At 42.7% G+C, this 20,266-nt stretch overlaps 1 protein-coding gene across 3 annotated transcripts in view; it reads left to right on the forward strand.

The window, feature by feature from the left end:
- Positions 1–20,266, forward strand: part of LOC139755943 (androgen-induced gene 1 protein-like) — a 151,590-nt gene that overhangs the window by 128,109 nt on the left and 3,215 nt on the right. The gene's annotated exons all lie outside the window — the stretch shown is intronic.

The following is a 20,266-nucleotide window of genomic DNA, read 5'->3' on the forward strand; positions in this document are numbered from 1 at the left end:
CAAGGGAACAAATGGGAGCATCAGTGAATGGGGCTAATTGGGAGGTGATAACAAGTAGTGGTGAGGTGAGAAGGAGATGGTGTGAGTATTTTGAAGGTTTGTTGAATGTGTTTGATAATAGAGTGGCAGATATTGGGTGTTTTGGTCGAGGTGGTGTGCAAAGTGAGAGGGTTAGGGAAAATGATTTGGTAAACAGAGAAGAGGTAGTGAGGGCTTTGTGGAAGATGAAAGCCGGCAAGGCAGCAGGTTTGGATGGTATTGCAGTGGAATTTAATAAAAGGGGATGACTGTATCGTTGACTGGTTGGTAAGGTTATTTAATGTATGTATTACTCATAGTGAGGTGCCTGAGGACTGGCGGAATGCTTGCATAGTACCATTGTACAAAGGCAAAGGGGATAAGAGTGAGTGCTCAAATTACAGAGGTATAAGTCTGTTGAGCATTCCTGGTAAATTATATGGGAGGGTATTGATTGAGAGGGTGAAGGCATGTACAGAGCATCAGATTGGGGAAGAGCAGTGTGGTTTCAGAAGTGGTAGAGGATGTGTGGATCAGGTGTTTGCTTTGAAGAATGTATGTGAGAAATATTTAGAAAAGGAAATGGATTTGTATGTAGCATTTATGGATCTGGAGAAGGCATATGATAGAGTTGATAGAGATGCTCTGTGGAAGGTATCAAGAATATATGGTTTGGGAGACAAGTTGTTAGAAACGGTTAAAAGTTTTTATCGAGGATGTAAGGCATGTGTACGTGTAGGAAGAGAGGAAAGTGATTGGTTCTCAGTGAATGTTGGTTTGCGACAGGGATGTTTGATGTCTCCATGGCTGTTTAATTAGTTTATGGATGGCGTTGTTAGGGAGGTGAATGCAAGAGTTTTGGAGAGAGGGGCAAGTATGCAGTCTGTTGTGGATGAGAGAGCTTGGGAAGTGAATCAGTTGTTGTTTGCTGATGATACAGCACTAGTGGCTGATTCGGGTGAGAAACTGCAGAAGCTGGTGACTGAGTGTGGTAAAGTGTGTGAAAGAAGAAAGCTGAGAGTAAATGTGAATAAGAGCAAGGTTATTAGGTACAGTACAGGTACAGTAGGGTAAGTTTGAATAGAGAAAGACTGGAGGAAGTAAAGTGTTTTGGACATCTGGGAGTGGATTTGGCAGTGGATGGAACCATGGAAGCAGAAGTGAATCATAGGTTGGGGGAGGGGGCGAAAGTTCTGGTAGCATTGAAAAATGTGTAGAAGTCGAGAACGTTATCTTGGAAAGCAAGAATGGGTATGTTTGAAGGAATAGTGGTTCCAAAAATGTTATATGGTTGCGAGGTGTGGGCTATAGATACAGTTTTGCGGAGGAGGGTGGATGTGCTGGAAATGAGATGTTTGAGGACAATATGTGGTGTGAGGTGGTTTGATCGAGTAAGTAATGAAAGGGTAAGAGAGATGTGTGGTAATGAAAAGAGTGTGGTTGAGAGAGCAGAAGAGGGTGTTTTGAAATGGTTTGGCCACATGGAGAGAATGAGTGAGGATAAATTGACAAAGAGGATATATGTGTCAGAGGTGGAGTGAACGAGAAGTGGGAAACCAAATTGGAGGTGGAAAGATGGAGTGAAAAAGATTTTGAGTGATCGGGGCCTGAACATGCAGGAGGGTGAAAGGCGGGCAAGGAATAGGGTGAATTGGAACGATGTGGTACACCAGGGTCGACGTGCTGTCAGTGGATTGAAGCAGGGCATGTGAAGCATCTGTGGTAAACCATGGAAAGTTTTGTGGGGCCTGGATGTGGAAAGGGAGCTGTAGTTTCGGTGCATTATACATGACAGCTAGAGACTGAGTGTGAATGAATGTGGCGTTTGTTGTCTCTTCCTAGCGCTACCTTGCGCACATGCTGGGAGAGGAGGTTGTCATTTCATGTGTGGCGGGGTGGCGACGGGAATGAATAAGGGCAGACAGTATGAATTATGTACATGTGTATATGTCTGTGTGTGTATATGTATGTATACGTTGAGATGTATAGGTATGTATATGTGCTTGTGTGCGGACATGTATGTATATTCATGTGTATGTGGGTGGGTTGGGCCATTCTTTCGTCTGTTTCCTTGTGCTACCTCGCTAATGCGGGAGACAGCGACAAAGTATAATAAATAAATATAAACATTTTCTTCCCGAGTGAGTCATTAATTTATTTTATTTGTTTACACACACCCAAATCTCATCACCTCATATTTTAACTTACGCTGTATCAAGAGCTCAGTTTTCAGTGTCGTAGCTCCTTGTACTCTCTCAGCTCTCATTTTCTCCACTTGTAATCCATTTTTTCTTTGAACAATCCATTTCATTGCCCTGGTCCTCACCAGTTCTAAGCTATTCTGAGTTATAGCATTCTTCACAGCAACTGCCATGCTTGCTAACTAACATTTGATATCCTTACCCTTCCTGCGGATGTGCATCCCAAGACTTTAGTTTTCATTTACTAGTTAGATTACATTTCTGTTGTAATTCATGAAATTATATATCTCGTGAATTCTTGATGTGAACATGGAACTGAATTACTTTCCAGACCTACATTTCTAGATATGACCTTCCTTGTAGGGCCTTTGTAGGGAGTTAAAGATATATTGCTAAATGTTCTAAGACTTTTCTGCTCAGATTTCACTTCAATAAATTCCATGTTGTCCATAATCACAACATTGTTAGCCTTATCTGCTTTAGTAGTATGTATATCATTGTCTTTTTTAAATTGTTAATTTTTTTTTTTTTTTTTTTTTTTTTTTATACTTTGTCGCTGTCTCCCGCGTTTGCGAGGTAGCGCAAGGAAACAGACGAAAGAAAATGGCCCAACCCCCCCCATACACATGCACATACACACGTCCACACACGCAAAATATACATACCTACACAGCTTTCCATGGTTTACCCCGGACGCTTCACATGCCTTGATTCAATCCACTGACAGCACGTCAACCCCTGTATACCACATCGCTCCACTTCACTCTATTCCTTGCCCTCCTTTCACCCTCCTGCATGTTCAGGCCCCGATCACACAAAATCCTTTTCACTCCATCCTTCCACCTCCAATTTGGTCTCCCTCTTCTCCTCGTTCCCTCCACCTCCGACACATATATCCTCTTGGTCAATCTTTCCTCACTCATTCTCTCCATGTGCCCAAACCATTTCAAAACACCCTCTTCTGCTCTCTCAACCACGCTCTTTTTATTTCCACACATCTCTCTTACCCTTACGTTACTTACTCGATCAAACCACCTCACACCACACATTGTCCTCAAACATCTCATTTCCAGCACATCCATCCTCCTGCGCACAACTCTATCCATAGCCCACGCCTCGCAACCATACAACATTGTTGGAACTACTATTCCTTCAAACATACCCATTTTTGCTTTCCGGGATAATGTTCTCGACTTCCACACATTTTTCAAGGCTCCCAAAATTTTCGCCCCCTCCCCCACCCTATGATCCACTTCCGCTTCCATGGTTCCATCCGCTGACAGATCCACTCCCAGATATCTAAAACACTTCACTTCCTCCAGTTTTTCACCATTCAAACTCACCTCCCAATTGACTTGACCCTCAACCCTACTGTACCTAATAACCTTGCTCTTATTCACATTTACTCTTAACTTTCTTCTTCCACACACTTTACCAAACTCCGTCACCAGCTTCTGCAGTTTCTCACATGAATCAGCCACCAGCGCTGTATCATCAGCGAACAACAACTGACTCACTTCCCAAGCTCTCTCATCCCCAACAGACTTCATACTTGCCCCTCTTTCCAAAACTCTTGCATTTACCTCCCTAACAACCCCATCCATAAACAAATTAAACAACCATGGAGACATCACACACCCCTGCCGCAAACCTACATTCACTGAGAACCAATCACTTTCCTCTCTTCCTACACGTACACATGCCTTACATCCTCGATAAAAACTTTTCACTGCTTCTAACAACTTGCCTCCCACACCATATATTCTTAAGAGCTATTAAATTGTTAATAGCTCTTATAAATCTTTTAGGGCAATTAGGATCCACTGGTTTTGACAAACTAGCATACACTAAGCCCTTACAGATATTAATTTTGTCGTTAGATAATTTACTGTAATTCCCTAAATTGCAAAAAGACTTTGTGACATCAACACAACTGGCTTCCCATGTTGCTTAAATCCTTTAATGTAAATGTTGCCTTCAGCAACAATAATACTATAGAGAATATCTTAATCAGGAACTCACCAGAAAATTCTTCTGGGTGCATCTATAAAGTGCCATGTAGAAATTGTGATACGTTTTTTGTTGGGCAGACTGGTAAGGATCTTTCTGTTAGACTTAAGCAACATAAATATAGTATAAGAACAGGACAATGGATTGAATCAGGGCATGTGAAGCATCTGGGGTAAACAGTGGAAAGTTTTGTGGGGCCTGGATGAGGAAAAGGAGCTGTGGCTTCAGTGTATTACACATTAGAGCTAGAAACTGTGTGTGAACGAATGTGGCCTTTGTTGTCTTTTCATAGTGCTACCTCGCGCACATTGGGGGTGGCGACGTGAATGAATAAGGGCAGACAGTATGAATTATGTACATGTGTATATATGTATATATCTGTGTGTATGTATATGTATACATCAAGATGTATAGGTATGTATATGTGTTGTGTGTGGACGTGTATGTATATACATATGTATGTGGGTGGGTTGGGCCACTCTTTCGTCTGTTTCCCTGCGCTACCTCGCTGACACGGGAGACAGCGACAAAGTATGATAATAGAATAATAATAATGGATGTTAATGTGCTGAGAGCTGCAACTGGAGGGATGTCTGATCATTATCTTGTGGAGGCGAAGGTGAAGATTTGTAGAGGTTTTCAGAAAAGAAGAGAGGAGGTTGGGGTGAAAAGAGTGGTGAGAGTAAGTGAGCTTGGGAAGGAGACTTGTGTGAGGAAGTACCAGGAGAGACTGAATACAGAATGGAAAAAGGTGAGAACAAAGGATGTAAGGGGAGTGGGGGAGGAATGAGATGTATTTACGGAAGCAGTGATGGCTTGCGCAAAAGATGCTTGTGGCATGAGAAGTGTGGGAGGTTGGCAGACTAGAAAGGGTAGTGAGTGGTGGGATGAAGAAGTAAGATTATTAGTGAAAGAGAAGAGAGAGGCATTTGGACGATTTTTGCAGGGAAATAATGCAAATGAGTGGGAGATGTATAAAAGAAAGAGGCAGGAGGTCAAGAGAAAGGTGCAAGAGGTGAAAAAGAGGGCAAATGAGAGTTGGGGTGAGAGAGTATCATTAAATTTTAGGGAGAATAAAAAGATGTTTTGGAAGGAGGTAAATAAAGTGCGTAAGACAAGGGAACAAATGGGAACTTTAGTGAAGGAGACTAATGGAGAGGTGACAACAAGTAGTGGTGATGTGAGGAGATGGAGTGAGTATTTTGAAGGTTTGTTGAATGTGTTTGATGATAGAGTGGCAGATATAGGGTGTTTTGGTCAAGGTGGTGTGCAAAGTGAGAGGGTTAGGGAAAATGATTTGGTAAACAGAGAAGAGGTAGTAAAAGCTTTGTGGAATATGAAAGCTGGCAAGGCAGCGGGTTTGGATGGTATTGCAGTGGAATTTATTAAAAAAAGGGGATGACTGTATTGTTGAGTGGTTGGTAAGGTTATTTAATGTATGTATGACTCATGGTGAGGTGCCTGAGGATTGGAGGAATGCTTGCATAGTGCCATTGTACAAAGGCAAAGGGGATGAAGGTGAGTGCTCAAATTACAGAGGTATAAGTTTGTTGACTATTCCTGGGAAATTATATGGGAGGGTATTGATTTAGATGGTGAAGGCATATACAGAGCATCAGATTGGGGAAGAGCAGTGTGGTTTCAGAAGTGATAGAGGATATGTGGATCAGGTGTTTGCTATGAAAAATGTATGTGAGAAATACTTAGAAAAGCAAATGGATTTGTATGTAGCATTTATGGATCTGGAGAAGGCATATGATAGAGTTGATAGAGATGCTCAGTGGAAGGTATTAAGAATATATGGTGTGGGAGGCAAGTTGTTAGAAGCAGTGAAAAGTCTTATCGAGGATGTAAGGCATGTGTACGTGTAGGAAGAGAGGAAAGTGATTGGTTCTTAGTGAATGTAGGTTTGTGGCAGGAGTGTGTGATGTCTCCATGGTTGTTTAATTTGTTTATGGATGGGGTCGTTAGGGAGGTGAATGCAAGAGTTTTGGAGAGAGGGACAACTATGCAGTCTGTTGTGAATGAGAGAGCTTGGGAAGTGAGTCAGTTGTTGTTCGCTGATGATACAGCACTGGTGGCTGATTCATGTGAGAAACTGCAGAATCTGGTGACTGAGTTTGGTAAAGTGTGTGAAAGAAGAAAGTTAAGAGTAAATGTGAATAAGAGCAAGGTTATTAGGTACGGTGGGGTTGAGGGTCAAGTCAGTTGGGAGGTAAGTTTGAATGGAGAAAAACTGGAGGAAGTGAAATGTTTTAGATATCTGGGAGTGGATTTGGCAGTGGATGGAACCATGGAAGTGGAAGTGAATCATAGGGTGGGGGAGGGGGCGAAAATTCTGGTAGCCTTGAAGAATGTGCGGAAGTCGAGAACTTTATCTCGGAAAGCAAAAATGGGTATGTTTGAAGGAATAGTGGTTCCAACAATGTTGTATGGTTGGGAGGCGTGGGCAATGGATAGAGTTGTGCGCAGGAGGGTGGATGTGCTGGAAATGAGATGTTTGAGGACAATATGTGGTGTGAGGTGGTTTGATCAAGTAATAATAGGGTAAGAGAGATGTGTGGTAATAAAAAGAGTATGGTTGAGAGAGCAGAGGAGGGTGTTTTGAAATGGTTTGGTCACATGGAGAGAATGAGTGAGGAAAGATTGACCAAGAGGATATATGTGTCAGAGGTGGAGGGAACGAGGAGAAGTGGGAGACCATATTGGAGGTGGAAAGATGGAGTGAAAAAGATTTTAAGTGATCGGGGCCTGAACATGCAGGAGGGTGAAAGGCATGTAAGGAATAGAGTGAATTGGAACGATGTGGTATACCGGGGTCGACATGCTGGCAATGGATTGAAGCAGGGCATGTGAAGCATCTGGGGTAAACCATGGAAAGTTCAGTGGGGCCTGGATGTGGAAAGGGAGCTGTGGTTTCGGTGCATTATTACATGACAGCTAGAGACTGAGTGTGAACAAATGTGGCCTTTGTTGTCTTTTCCTAGCACTACTTCGAACACATGAGGGGGGGAGGGGGTTGTTATTTCATGTGTGGCGAGGTGGCGATGGGAATAAATAAAGCCAGACAGTATGAATTATGTACATGTGCATATATGTATATGTGTGTGTGTGTATATATATATGTATACGTTGAGATGTATAGGTATGTATATTTGCATGTGTGGACATGTATGTAGGGTTGGGCCATTCTTTCATCTGTTTACTTGTGCTACCTTGCTAACGCGGGAGACAGCGATAAAGCAAAAATAAATAAATATATATATATATATATATATATATATATATTTTTTTTTTTTTTTATACTTTGTCGCTGTCTCCCGCGTTTGCGAGGTAGCGCAAGGAAACAGACGAAAGAAATGGCCCAACCCCCCCCCCATACACATGTATATACATACGTCCACACACGCAAATATACATACCTACACAGCTTTCCATGGTTTACCCCAGACGCTTCACATGCCTTGATTCAATCCACTGACAGCACGTCAGCCCCGGTATACCACATCGCTCCAATTCACTCTATTCCTTGCCCTCCTTTCACCCTCCTGCATGTTCAGGCCCCGATCACACAAAATCTTTTTCACTCCATCTTTCCACCTCCAATTTGGTCTCCCTCTTCTCCTTGTTCCCTCCACCTCCGACACATATATCCTCTTGGTCAATCTTTCCTCACTCATCCTCTCCATGTGCCCAAACCACTTCAAAACACCCTCTTCTGCTCTCTCAACCACGCTCTTTTTATTTCCACACATCTCTCTTACCCTTACGTTACTCACTCGATCAAACCACCTCACACCACACATTGTCCTCAAACATCTCATTTCCAGCACATCCATCCTCCTGCGCACAACTCTATCCATAGCCCACGCCTCGCAACCATACAACATTGTTGGAACCACTATTCCTTCAAACATACCCATTTTTGCTTTCCGAGATAATGTTCTCGACTTCCACACATTCTTCAAGGCCCCCAGAATTTTCGCCCCCTCCCCCACCCTATGATCCACTTCCGCTTCCATGGTTCCATCCGCTGCCAGATCCACTCCCAGATATCTAAAACACTTAACTTCCTCCAGTTTTTCTCCATTCAAACTCACCTCCCAATTGACTTGACCCTCAACCCTACTGTACCTAATAACCTTGCTCTTATTCACATTTACTCTTAACTTTCTTCTTCCACACACTTTACCAAACTCAGTCACCAGCTTCTGCAGTTTCACACATGAATCAGCCACCAGCGCTGTGTCATCAGCGAACAACAACTGACTCACTTCCCAAGCTCTCTCATCCCCAACAGACTTCATACTTGCCCCTCTTTCCAAAACTCTTGCATTTACCTCCCTAACAACCCCATCCATAAACAAATTAAACAACCATGGAGACATCACACACCCCTGCCGCAAACCTACATTCACTGAGAACCAATCACTTTCCTCTCTTCCTACACGTACACATGCCTTACATCCTCGATAAAAACTTTTCACTGCTTCTAACAACTTGCCTCCCACACCATATATTCTTAATACCTTCCACAGAGCATCTCTATCAACTCTATCATATGCCTTCTCCAGATCCATAAATGCTACATACAAATCCATTTGCTTTTCTAAGTATTTCTCACATACATTCTTCAAAGCAAACACCTGATCCACACATCCTCTACCACTTCTGAAACCACACTATATATATATATATATATATATATATATATATATATATATATATATATATATATATATATATATATATATATGCTCTGTGGAAGGTATTAAGAACATATGGTGTGGGAGGCAAGTTGTTAGAAGCAGTGAAAAGTTTTTATCGAGGATTTAAGGCATGTGTACATGTAGGAAGAGAGGAAAGTGATTGGTTCTCAGTGAATGTAGGTTTGCGGCAGGGGTGTGTGATGTCTCCATGGTTGTTTAATTTGTTTATGGATGGGGTTGTTAGGGAGGTGAATGCAAGAGTTTTGGAAAGAGGGGCAAGTATGAAGTCTGTTGTGGATGAGAGAGCTTGGGAAGTGAGTCAGTTGTTGTTCGCTGATGATACAGCGCTGGTGGCTGATTCATGTGAGAAACTGCAGAAGCTGTTGACTGAGTTTGGTAAAGTGTGTGAAAGAAGAAAGTTAAGAGTAAATGTGAATAAGAGCAAGGATTTAAGGCATGTGTACATGTAGGAAGAGAGGAAAGTGATTGGTTCTCAGTGAATGTAGGTTTGCGGCAGGGGTGTGTGATGTCTCCATGGTTGTTTAATTTGTTTATGGATGGGGTTGTTAGGGAGGTGAATGCAAGAGTTTTGGAAAGAGGGGCAAGTATGAAGTCTGTTGTGGATGAGAGAGCTTGGGAAGTGAGTCAGTTGTTGTTCGCTGATGATACAGCGCTGGTGGCTGATTCATGTGAGAAACTGCAGAAGCTGTTGACTGAGTTTGGTAAAGTGTGTGAAAGAAGAAAGTTAAGAGTAAATGTGAATAAGAGCAAGGTTATTAGGTACAGTAGGGTTGAGGGTCAAGTCAATTGGGAGGTAAGTTTGAATGGAGAAAAACTGTAGGAAGTAAAGTGTTTTAGATATGTGGGAGTGGATCTGGCAGTGGATGGAACCATGGAAGCGGAAGTGGATCATAGGGTGGGGGAGGGGGCGAAAATTCTGGGAGCCTTGAAGAATGTGTGGAAGTCGAGAGCATTATCTCGGAAAGCAAAAATGAGTATGTGTGAAGGAATAGTGGTACCAACAATGTTGTATGGTTGCGAGGCGTGGGCTGTGGATAGAGTTGTGCGCAGGAGGATGGATGTGCTGGAAATGAGATGTTTGAGGACAATGTGTGGTGTGAGGTGGTTTGATCGAGTAAGTAACGTAAGGGTAAGAGAGATGTGTGGAAATAAAAAGAGCGTGGTTGAGAGAGCAGAAAAGGGTGTTTTGAAATGGTTTGGTCCCATGGAGAGAGTGAGTGAGGAAAGATTGACCAAGAGGATATATGTGTCGGAGGTGGAGGGAACGAGGAGAAGTGGGAGACCAAATTGAAGGTGGAAAGATGGAGTGAAAAAGATTTTGTGTGATCAGGGCCTGAACATGCAGGAGGGTGAAAGGCGTGCAAGGAATAGAGTGAATTGGATCGATGTGGTATACCGGGGTTGACGTGCTGTCAGTTGGTTGAATCAGCGCATGTGAAGCGTCTGGGGTAAACCATGGAAAGCTGTGTAGGTATGTATATTTGCGTGTGTGGACGTATGTATATACATGTGTATGGGGTGGGTTGGGCCATTTCTTTCGTCTGTCTCCTTGCGCTACCTCGCAAACGCGGGAGACAGCGACAAAAAAAAAAACAATATATATATATATATATATATATATATATATATATATATATATATATATATATATATAAAGAAAAAGATATATATATATATATATATATATATATTATTTATTTCTTAGCGCAAGGAAACAGACGAAAGAAATGGCCCAACCCATCCCCATACACAATGTATATACATACACGTCCACACACGCAAATATGCATACCTATACATCTCAATGTACACATATATATACACACACAGACACATACATATATACCCATGCACACAATTCACACTGTCTGCCTTTATTCATTTCCATTGCCACCTCGCCACACATGGAATACCATACCCCTCCCCCCTCATGTGTGCGAGGTAGCATTACGAAAAGACAACAAAGGCCCCATTCGTTCACACTCAGTCTCTAGCTGTCATGCAATAATGCCTGAAACCACAGCTCCCTTTCCACATCCAGGCCCCACACAACTTTCCATGGTTTACCCCAGACGCTTCACATGCCCTGATTCAATCCACTGACAGCACGTCAACCCCGGTATACCACATCGATCCAATTCACTCTATTCCTTGCCCGCCTTTCACCCTCCTGCATGTTCAGGCCCCGATCACACAAAATCTTTTTCACTCCATCTTTCCACCTCCAATTTGGTCTCCCACTTCTCCTCGTTCCCTCCACCTCCGACACATATATCCTCTTGGTCAATCTTTCCTCACTCATTCTCTCCATGTGCCCAAACCATTTCAAAACACCCTCTTCTGCTCTCTCAACCACGCTCTTTTTATTTCCACACATCTCTCTTACCCTTACATTACTTACTCGATCAAACCACCTCACACCACACATTGTCCTGAAACATATCATTTCCAGCACATCCACCCTCCTGCGCACAACTCTATCCATAGCCCACGCCTCGCAACCATACAACATTGTTGGAACCACTATTCCTTCAAACATACCCATTTTTGCTTTCCGAGATAATGTTCTCGACTTCCACAGATTCTTCAAGGCTCCCAGGATTTTCGCCCCCTCCCCCACCCTATGATTCACTTCCGCTTCCATGGTTCCATCTGCTGCCAGATCCACTCCCAGATATCTAAAACACTTTACTTCCTCTAGTTTTTCTCCATTCAAACTTACCTCCCAATTGACTTGACCCTCAACCCAACTGTACCTAATAACCTTGCTCTTATTCACATTTACTCTTAACTTTCTTCTTTCACATACTTTACCTAACTCAGTCACCAGCTTCTGCAGTTTCTCACATGAATCAGCCACCAGTGCTGTGTCATCAGCGAACAACAACTGACTGACTTCCCAAGCTCTCTCATCCACAACAGACTGCATACTTGCCCCTCTTTCCAAAACTCTTGCATTCACCTCCCTAACAACCCCATCCATAAACAAATTAAACAACCATGGAGACATCACACACCCCTGCCGCAAACCTACATTCACTGAGAACCAATCACTTTCCTCTCCTCCTACACGTACACATGCCTTACATCCTCGATAAAAACTTTTCACTGCTTCTAACAACTTGCCTCCCACACCATATATTCTTAATACCTTCCACAGAGCATCTCTATCAACTCTATCATATGCCTTCTCCAGATCCATAAATGCTACATACAAATCCATTTGCTTTTCTAAGTATTTCTCACATACATTCTTTAAAGCAAACACCTGATCCACACATCCTCTACCACTTCTGAAACCACACTGCTCTTCCCCAATCTGATGTTCTGTACATGCCTTCACCCTCTCAATCAATACCCTCCCATATAATTTACCAGGAATACTCAACAAACTTATACCTCTGTAATTTGAGCACTCACTCTTATCCCCTTTGCCTTTGTACAATGGCACTATGCACGCATTCCGCCAATCCTTAGGCACCTCACCATGAGTCATACTTACATTAAATAACCTTACCAATCAGTCAACAATACAGTCACCCACTTTTTTAATAAATTCCACTGCAATACCATCCAAACCTGCTGCCTTGCCGGCTTTCATCTTCCGCAAAGCTTTTACTACCTCTTCTCTGTTTACCAAATCATTTTCCCTAACCCTCTCACTTTGCTCACCTCCTCGACCAAAACACCCTATATCTGCCACTCTATCATCAAACACATTCAACAAACCTTCAGAATACTCACTCCATCTCCTTCTCACATCACCACCACTTGTTATCACCTCCCCATTTGCGCCCTTCACTGAAGTTCCCATTTGCTCCCTTGTCTTACGCATTTTATTTACCTACTTCCAGAACATCTTTTTATTCTCCCTAAAATTTAATGATATTCTCTCACCCAAACTCTCATTTGCCCTCTTTTTCACCTCTTGCACCTTTCTCTTGACCTCCTGTCTCTTTCTTTTATACATCTCCCACTCAATTGCATTTTTTCCCTGCAAAAATCGTCGAAATGCCTCTCTCTTCTCTTTCACTAATAATCTTACTTCTTCATCCCACCACTCACTTCCCTTTCTAATCAACCCACCTCCCACGCTTCTCATGCCACAAGCCTCTTTTGCGCAATCCATCACTGATTCCCTAAATACATCCCATTCCTCCCCCACTCTCCTTACTTCCATTGTTCTCACCTTTTTCCATTCTGTACTCAGTCTCTCCTGGTACTTCCTCACACAAGTCTCCTTCCCAAGCTCACTTACTCTCACCACCCTCTTGACCCCAACATTCACTCTTCTTTTCTGAAAACCCATACAAATCTTCACCTTAGCCTCCACAAGATAATGATCAGACATCCCTCCCGTTGCACCTCTCAGCACATTAACATCCAAAAGTCTCTCTTTCACACGCCTGTCAATTAACACGTAATCCAATAACGCTCTCTGGCCATCTCTCCTACTTACATACGTATACTTATGTATATCTCGCTTTTTAAACCAGGTATACCCAATCACCAGTCCTTTTTCAGCACATAAATCTACTAGCTCTTCACCATTTCCATTTACAACACTGAACACCCCATGCATACCATTACTCACCTTTGCATTCAAATCACCCATCACTATAACCTGGTCTTGTGCATCAAAACCACTAACACACTCGTTCAGCTGCTCCCAAAACACTTGCCTCTCATGATCTTTCTTCTCATGCCCAGGTGCGTATGCACCAATAATCACCCATCTCTCTCCATCAACTTTCAGTTTTACCCATATTAATCGAGAATTTACTTTCTTACATTCTATCACATACTCCCACAACTTCTGTTTCAGGAGTGCTGCTACTCCTTCCCTTGCTCTTGTCCTCTCACTAACCCCTGACTTTACTCCCAAGACATTCCCAAACCACTCTTCCCCTTTAGCCTTGAGCTTCGTTTCACTCAGAGCCAAAACATCCAGGTTCCTTTCCTCAAACATACTACCTATCTCTCCTTTTATATATATATTTATATATATATATATTTATATATATATATATTTTTGTAGGGAAAAAATGCAATTGAGTGGGAGATGTATAAAAGAAAGAGACAGGAGGTCAAGAGAAAGGTGCAAGAGGTGAAAAAAAGGGCAAATGAGAGTTGGGGTGAGAGAGTATCATTAAATTTTAGGGAGAATAAAAAGATGTTCTGGAAGGAGGTAAATAAAGTGCGTAAGACAAGGGAGCAAATGGGAACTTCAGTGAAGGGCGCAAATGGGGAGGTGATAACAAGTAGTGGTGATGTGAGAAGGAGATGGAGTGAGTATTTTGAAGGTTTGTTGAATGTGTTTGATGATAGAGTGGCAGATATAGGGTGTTTTGGTCGAGGTGGTGTGCAAAGTGAGAGGGTTAGGGAAAATGATTTGGTAAACAGAGAAGAGGTAGTGAAAGCTTTGCGGAAGATGAAAGCCGGCAAGGCAGCAGGTTTGGATGGTATTGCAGTGGAATTTATTAAAAAAGGGGGTGACTGTATTGTTGACTGGTTGGTAAGATTATTTAATGTATGTATGACTCATGGTGAGGTGCCTGAGGATTGGCGGAATGCGTGCATAGTGCCATTGTACAAAGGCAAAGGGGATAAGAGTGAGTGCTCAAATTACAGAGGTATAAGTTTGTTGAGTATTCCTGGTAAATTATATGGGAGGGTATTGATTGAGAGGGTGAAGGCATGTACAGAGCATCAGATTGGGGAAGAGCAGTGTGGTTTCAGAAGTGGTAGAGGATGTGTGGATCAGGTGTTTGCTTTGAAGAATGTATGTGAGAAATACTTAGAAAAGCAAATGGATTTGTATGTAGCATTTATGGATCTGGAGAAGGCATATGATAGAGTTGATAGAGATGCTCTGTGGAAGGTATTAAGAATATATGGTGTGGAAGGAAAGTTGTTAGAAGCAGTGAAAAGTTTTTATCGAGGATGTAAGGCATGTGTACGTGTAGGAAGAGAGGAAAGTGATTGGTTCTCAGTGAATGTAGGTTTGCGGCAGGGGTGTGTGATGTCTCCATGGTTGTTTAATTTGTTTATGGATGGAGTTGTTAGGGAGGTAAATGCAAGAGTTTTGGAAAGAGGGGCAAGTATGAAGTCTGTTGGGGATGAGAGAGCTTGGGAAGTGAGTCAGTTGTTGTTCGCTGATGATACAGCGCTGGTGGCTGATTCATGTGAGAAACTGCAGAAGCTGGTGACTGAGTTTGGTAAAGTGTGTGGAAGAAGAAAGTTAAGAGTAAATGTCAATAAGAGCAAGGTTATTAGGTACAGTAGGGTTGAGGGTCAAGTGAATTGGGAGGTGAGTTTGAATGGAGAAAAACTGGAGGAAGTGAAGTGTTTTAGATATCTGGGAGTGGATCTGGCAGCGGATGGAACCATGGAAGCGGAAGTGGATCATAGGGTGGGGGAGGGGGCGAAAATTCTGGGGGCCTTGAAGAATGTGTGGAAATCGAGAACATTATCTCGGAAAGCAAAAATGGGTATGTTTGAAGGAATAGTGGTTCCAACAATGTTGTATGGTTGCGAGGCGTGGGCTATGGATAGAGTTGTGTGCAGGATGATGGATGTGCTGGAAATGAGATGTTTGAGGACAATGTGTGGTGTGAGGTGGTTTGATCGAGTGAGTAACGTAAGGGTAAGAGAGATGTGTGGAAATAAAAAGAGCGTGGTTGATAGAGCAGAAGAGGGTGTTTTGAAGTGGTTTGGGCACATGGAGAGAATGAGTGAGGAAAGATTGACCAAGAGGATGTATGTGTCGGAGGTGGAGGGAACGAGGAGAAGAGGGAGACCAAATTGGAGGTGGAAAGATGGAGTGAAAAAGATTTTGTGTGATCGGGGCCTGAACATGCAGGAGGGTGAATGGAGGGCAAGGAATAGAGTGAATTGGAGCGATGTGGTATACCGGGGTTGACGTGCTGTCAGTGGATTGAATCAAGGCATGTGAAGCGTCTGGGGTAAACCATGGAAAGCTGTGTAGGTATGTATATTTGCGTGTGTGGACGTATGTATATACATGTGTATGGGGGTGGGTTGGGCCATTTCTTTCGTCTGTTTCCTTGCGCTACCTCGCAAACGCGGGAGACAGCGACAAAGTATAATAAAAAAAAAAATAATATATATATATATATATATATATATATATATATATATATATATATTGGATGGTATTGCAGTGGAATTTATTAAAAAAGGGGGTGACTGTATTGTTGACTGGTTGGTAAGGTTATTTAATGTATGTATGACTCATGGTGAGGTGCCTGAGGATTGGCGGAATGCGTGCATAGTGCCATTGTACAAAGGCAAAGGGGATAAGAGTGAGTGCTCAAATTACAGAGGTATAAGTTTGTTGAGTATTCCTGGTAAATTATATGGGAGGGTATTGATTGAGAGGGTGAAGGCATGTACAGAGCATCAGATTGGGGAAGAGCAATGTGGTTTCAGAAGTGGTAGAGGATGTGTGGATCAGGTGTTTGCTTTGAAGAATGTATGTGAGAAATACTTAGAAAAGCAAATGGATTTGTATGTAGCATTTATGGATCTGGAGAAGGCATATGATAGAGTTGATAGAGATGCTCTGTGGAAGGTATTAAGAATATATGGTGTGGGAGGAAAGTTGTTAGAAGCAGTGAAAAGTTTTTATCGAGGATGTAAGTCATGTGTACGTGTAGGAAGAGAGGAAAGTGATTGGTTCTCAGTGAATGTAGGTTTGCGGCAGGGGTGTGTGATGTCTCCATGGTTGTTTAATTTGTTTATGGATGGGGTTGTTAGGGAGGTAAATGCAAGAGTTTTGGAAAGAGGGGCAAGTATGAAGTCTGTTGGGGATGAGAGAGCTTGGGAAGTGAGTCAGTTGTTGTTCGCTGATGATACAGCGCTGGTGGCTGATTCATGTGAGAAACTGCAGAAGCTGGTGACTGAGTTTGGTAAAGTGTGTGGAAGAAGAAAGTTAAGAGTAAATGTGAATAAAAGCAAGGTTATTATGTACAGTAGGGTTGAGGGACAAGTCAATTGGGAGGTGAGTTTGAATGGAGAAAAACTGGAGGAAGTGAAGTGTTTTAGATATCTGGGAGTGGATCTGGCAGCGGATGGAACCATGGAAGTGGAAGTGGATCATAGGGTGGGGGAGGGGGCGAAAATTCTGGGGGCCTTGAAGAATGTGTGGAAGTCGAGAACATTATCTCGGAAAGCAAAAATGGGTATGTTTGAAGGAATAGTGGTTCCAACAGTGTTGTATGGTTGCGAGGCGTGGGCTATGGATAGAGTTGTGCGCAGGAGGATGGATGTGCTGGAAATGAGATGTTTGAGGACAATGTGTGGTGTGAGGTGGTTTGATCGAGTGAGTAACGTAAGGGTAAGAGAGATGTGTGGAAATAAAAAGAGCGTGGTTGAGAGAGCAGAAGAGGGTGTTTTGAAGTGGTTTGGGCACATGGAGAGGATGAATGAGGAAAGATTGACCAAGAGGATATATGTGTCGGAGGTGGAGGGAGCAAGGAGAAGAGGGAGACCAAATTGGAGGTGGAAAGATGGAGTGAAAAAGATTTTGTGTGATCGGGGCCTGAACATGCAGGAGGGTGAAAGGAGGGCAAGGAATAGAGTGAATTGGAGCGATGTGGTATACAGGGGTTGACGTGCTGTCAGTGGAGTGAATCAAGGCATGTGAAGCGTCTGGGGTAAACCATGGAAAGCTGTGTAGGTATGTATATTTGCGTGTGTGGATGTGTGTATGTACATGTGTATGGGGGGGGGGGTTGGGCCATTTCTTTCGTCTGTTTCCTTGCGCTACCTCGCAAACGCGGGAGACAGCGACAAAGTATAAAAAAAAAAAAATATATATATATATATATATATATATATATGTGTGTGTGTGTGTGTGTGTGTGTGTGTGTGTGTGTGTGTGTGGATGTACCCAAGATGAGAAAAAAGGAGAGATAGGTAGTATGTTTGAGGAAAGGAACCTGGATGTTTTGGCTCTGAGTGAAATGAAGCTCAAGGGTAAAGGGTAAGACTGGTTTGGGAATGTTTTAGGAGTAAAGTCAGGGGTTGATGAGATGACATGAGCAGAAGAAGGATTAGCACTACTCCTGAAACAGGAGTTCTGGGAGTATGTGACAGAGTGTAAGAAAGTAAATTCTAGATTGATATTGGTAAAACTAAAAGTAGATGGAGAGTGATGGGTGATTATTGGTGCCTATGCTCCTAGGCATGAGAAGAAAGGCCATGAAAGGCAAGTGTTTTGGGAGCAGCTGAGTGAGTGTGTTAGCACATTTGATGCACGAGACCAGGTTATTGTTATGGGTGATTTGAATGTAAAGGTGAGTAATGTGGTAGTTGAGGGAATAATTGGTGTACATGGGGTGTTCCCTGTTGTAAATGGAAATTGTGAAGAGTTTGTAGATTTGTGTGCTGAAAAAGGACTGGTTATTGGGAATACCTGGTTGAAAAAGAGAGATATACATAAGTGTGTAAGTAGGAGAGATGGCCAGAGAGTGTTATTGGAGTATGTGTTGATTGATAGGCACGTGAAAAAGAGACTTTTGGATATTAATATGGTGAGAGGTGCAACTAGAGGGATGTCTGATCATTATCTTGTGGAGGCGAAGGTGAAGATTTGATTTTCAGAAAAGGAGAGAGAATGTTAGGGTGAAGAGAGGAGTGAGAGTAAGTGAGCTTGGGAAGGAGACTTGTGTGAGGAAGTACCAGGAGAGACTTAGTGCAGAATGGAAAAAGGTTAGAGCAAAGGACGTAAGGGGGGGTGGGGGAGGAATGGGATGTATTTAGGGAAGCAGTGATGGCTTGCTGAAAAGATGCTTGTGGCATGAGAAGCATGGGAGGTGGGCAATGAGTGGTGGGATGAAGAGGTAAGATTATTAGTGAAAGAGAAGAGAGAGGCGTTTGGATTATTTTTGCAGGGAAATAGTGCAAATGACTGGGAGATGTATAAAAGAAAGAGATAGTAGGTCAAGAGAAAGGTGCAAGAGGTGAAAAAGAGGCCAGATAAGAGTTGGGGTGAGAGATTTTCATCAAATTTTAGGGAGAATAAAAAGATGTTTTGGAAGGAGGTAGGTAAAGTGGGTAAGACAAGAGAACAGGGGCGAATGGGAAGGTAATAACAAGTAGTGGTGATGTGAGAAAGAGATGGAATTAGTATTTAGAAGGTTTTTTAATGTCTTAGATGATAGAGTGGTAGATATAGGGTGTTTTGGTTGAGATGCTGTGCGATGTGAAAGGGTCAGGGATAATGATTTGGTAAACAGAAGAGTTAGTGAAAGCTTTGCTGAAGATGAAAGCCAGCAAGGCAGCGGGTTTGGATGGTATTGCAGTGGAATTTATTAAAGAAAGGGGGTGACTGTGTGGTTGATTGTTTGGTGAGGATATTCACTGTATGTATGACTCATGAAGAAGTGCCTAAGGATTGGCGGAATGCATGCATAGTGCCATTGTACAAAGGCAAAGGGGATAAAGGTGAGTTTTCTAATTACAGAGGTATAAGTTTGTTGAGTATTCCTGGGAAATTATGTGGGAGGGTATTGATGGAGAGGATGAAGGCATGTACAGAACATTAGATTGGGGAAGAGCAGTGTGGTTTCAGAAGTGGTAGAGGATGTGTGGATCAGGTGTTTGCTTTGAAGAATGTATGTGAGAAATACTTAGAAAAACAAATGGACTTGTATGTAGCATTTATGGATCTGGGGAAGGTATATGATAGAGTTGATAGAGGTGCTCTGAGGAAGGTATTAAGAGTATATGGTGTGGGAGGCAAGTTGCTGGAAGCAGTGAAAAGTTTTTATCGATGTAAGGCATATGTACGAATAGGAAGAGAGGAAAGTGATTGGATCACAGTGAAAGTCGGTTTGCGGCAGGGGTGCGTGATGTCTCCATGGTTGTTTAACCATTTGTTTATGGATGGAGTTGTTAGGGAGGTGAATGCAAGAGTTTTGGAGATAGAGGCAAGTATGCAGTCTGTTGTGGATGAGAGAGGTTGGGAAGTGTGTCAATTGTTGTTCGCTGATGATACAGCGCTGGTGGCTGATTCGGGTCAGAAACTGCTCTCTCTCAACCACACTCTTTTTATTATCACAGATCTCTCTTACCCTTTCATTACTTGTCGATCAAACCACCTCACATTACATTTGTCCCCAACATCTCATTTCCAACATGTCCATCCTCCTCCACACAACCCTATGTATAGTCCACGCCTCGCATCCATATAACATTGTTGGAACCACTGTTCCATCAAACATAGCCATTTTTGCTTTCCGAGATAATGTTCTCGCCTTCCACACATTCTTCAATGCTCTC

Source organism: Panulirus ornatus, chromosome 20, assembly GCF_036320965.1.
Source record: "Panulirus ornatus isolate Po-2019 chromosome 20, ASM3632096v1, whole genome shotgun sequence".
NCBI classification, from domain to species: Eukaryota; Metazoa; Arthropoda; class Malacostraca; order Decapoda; family Palinuridae; genus Panulirus; species Panulirus ornatus.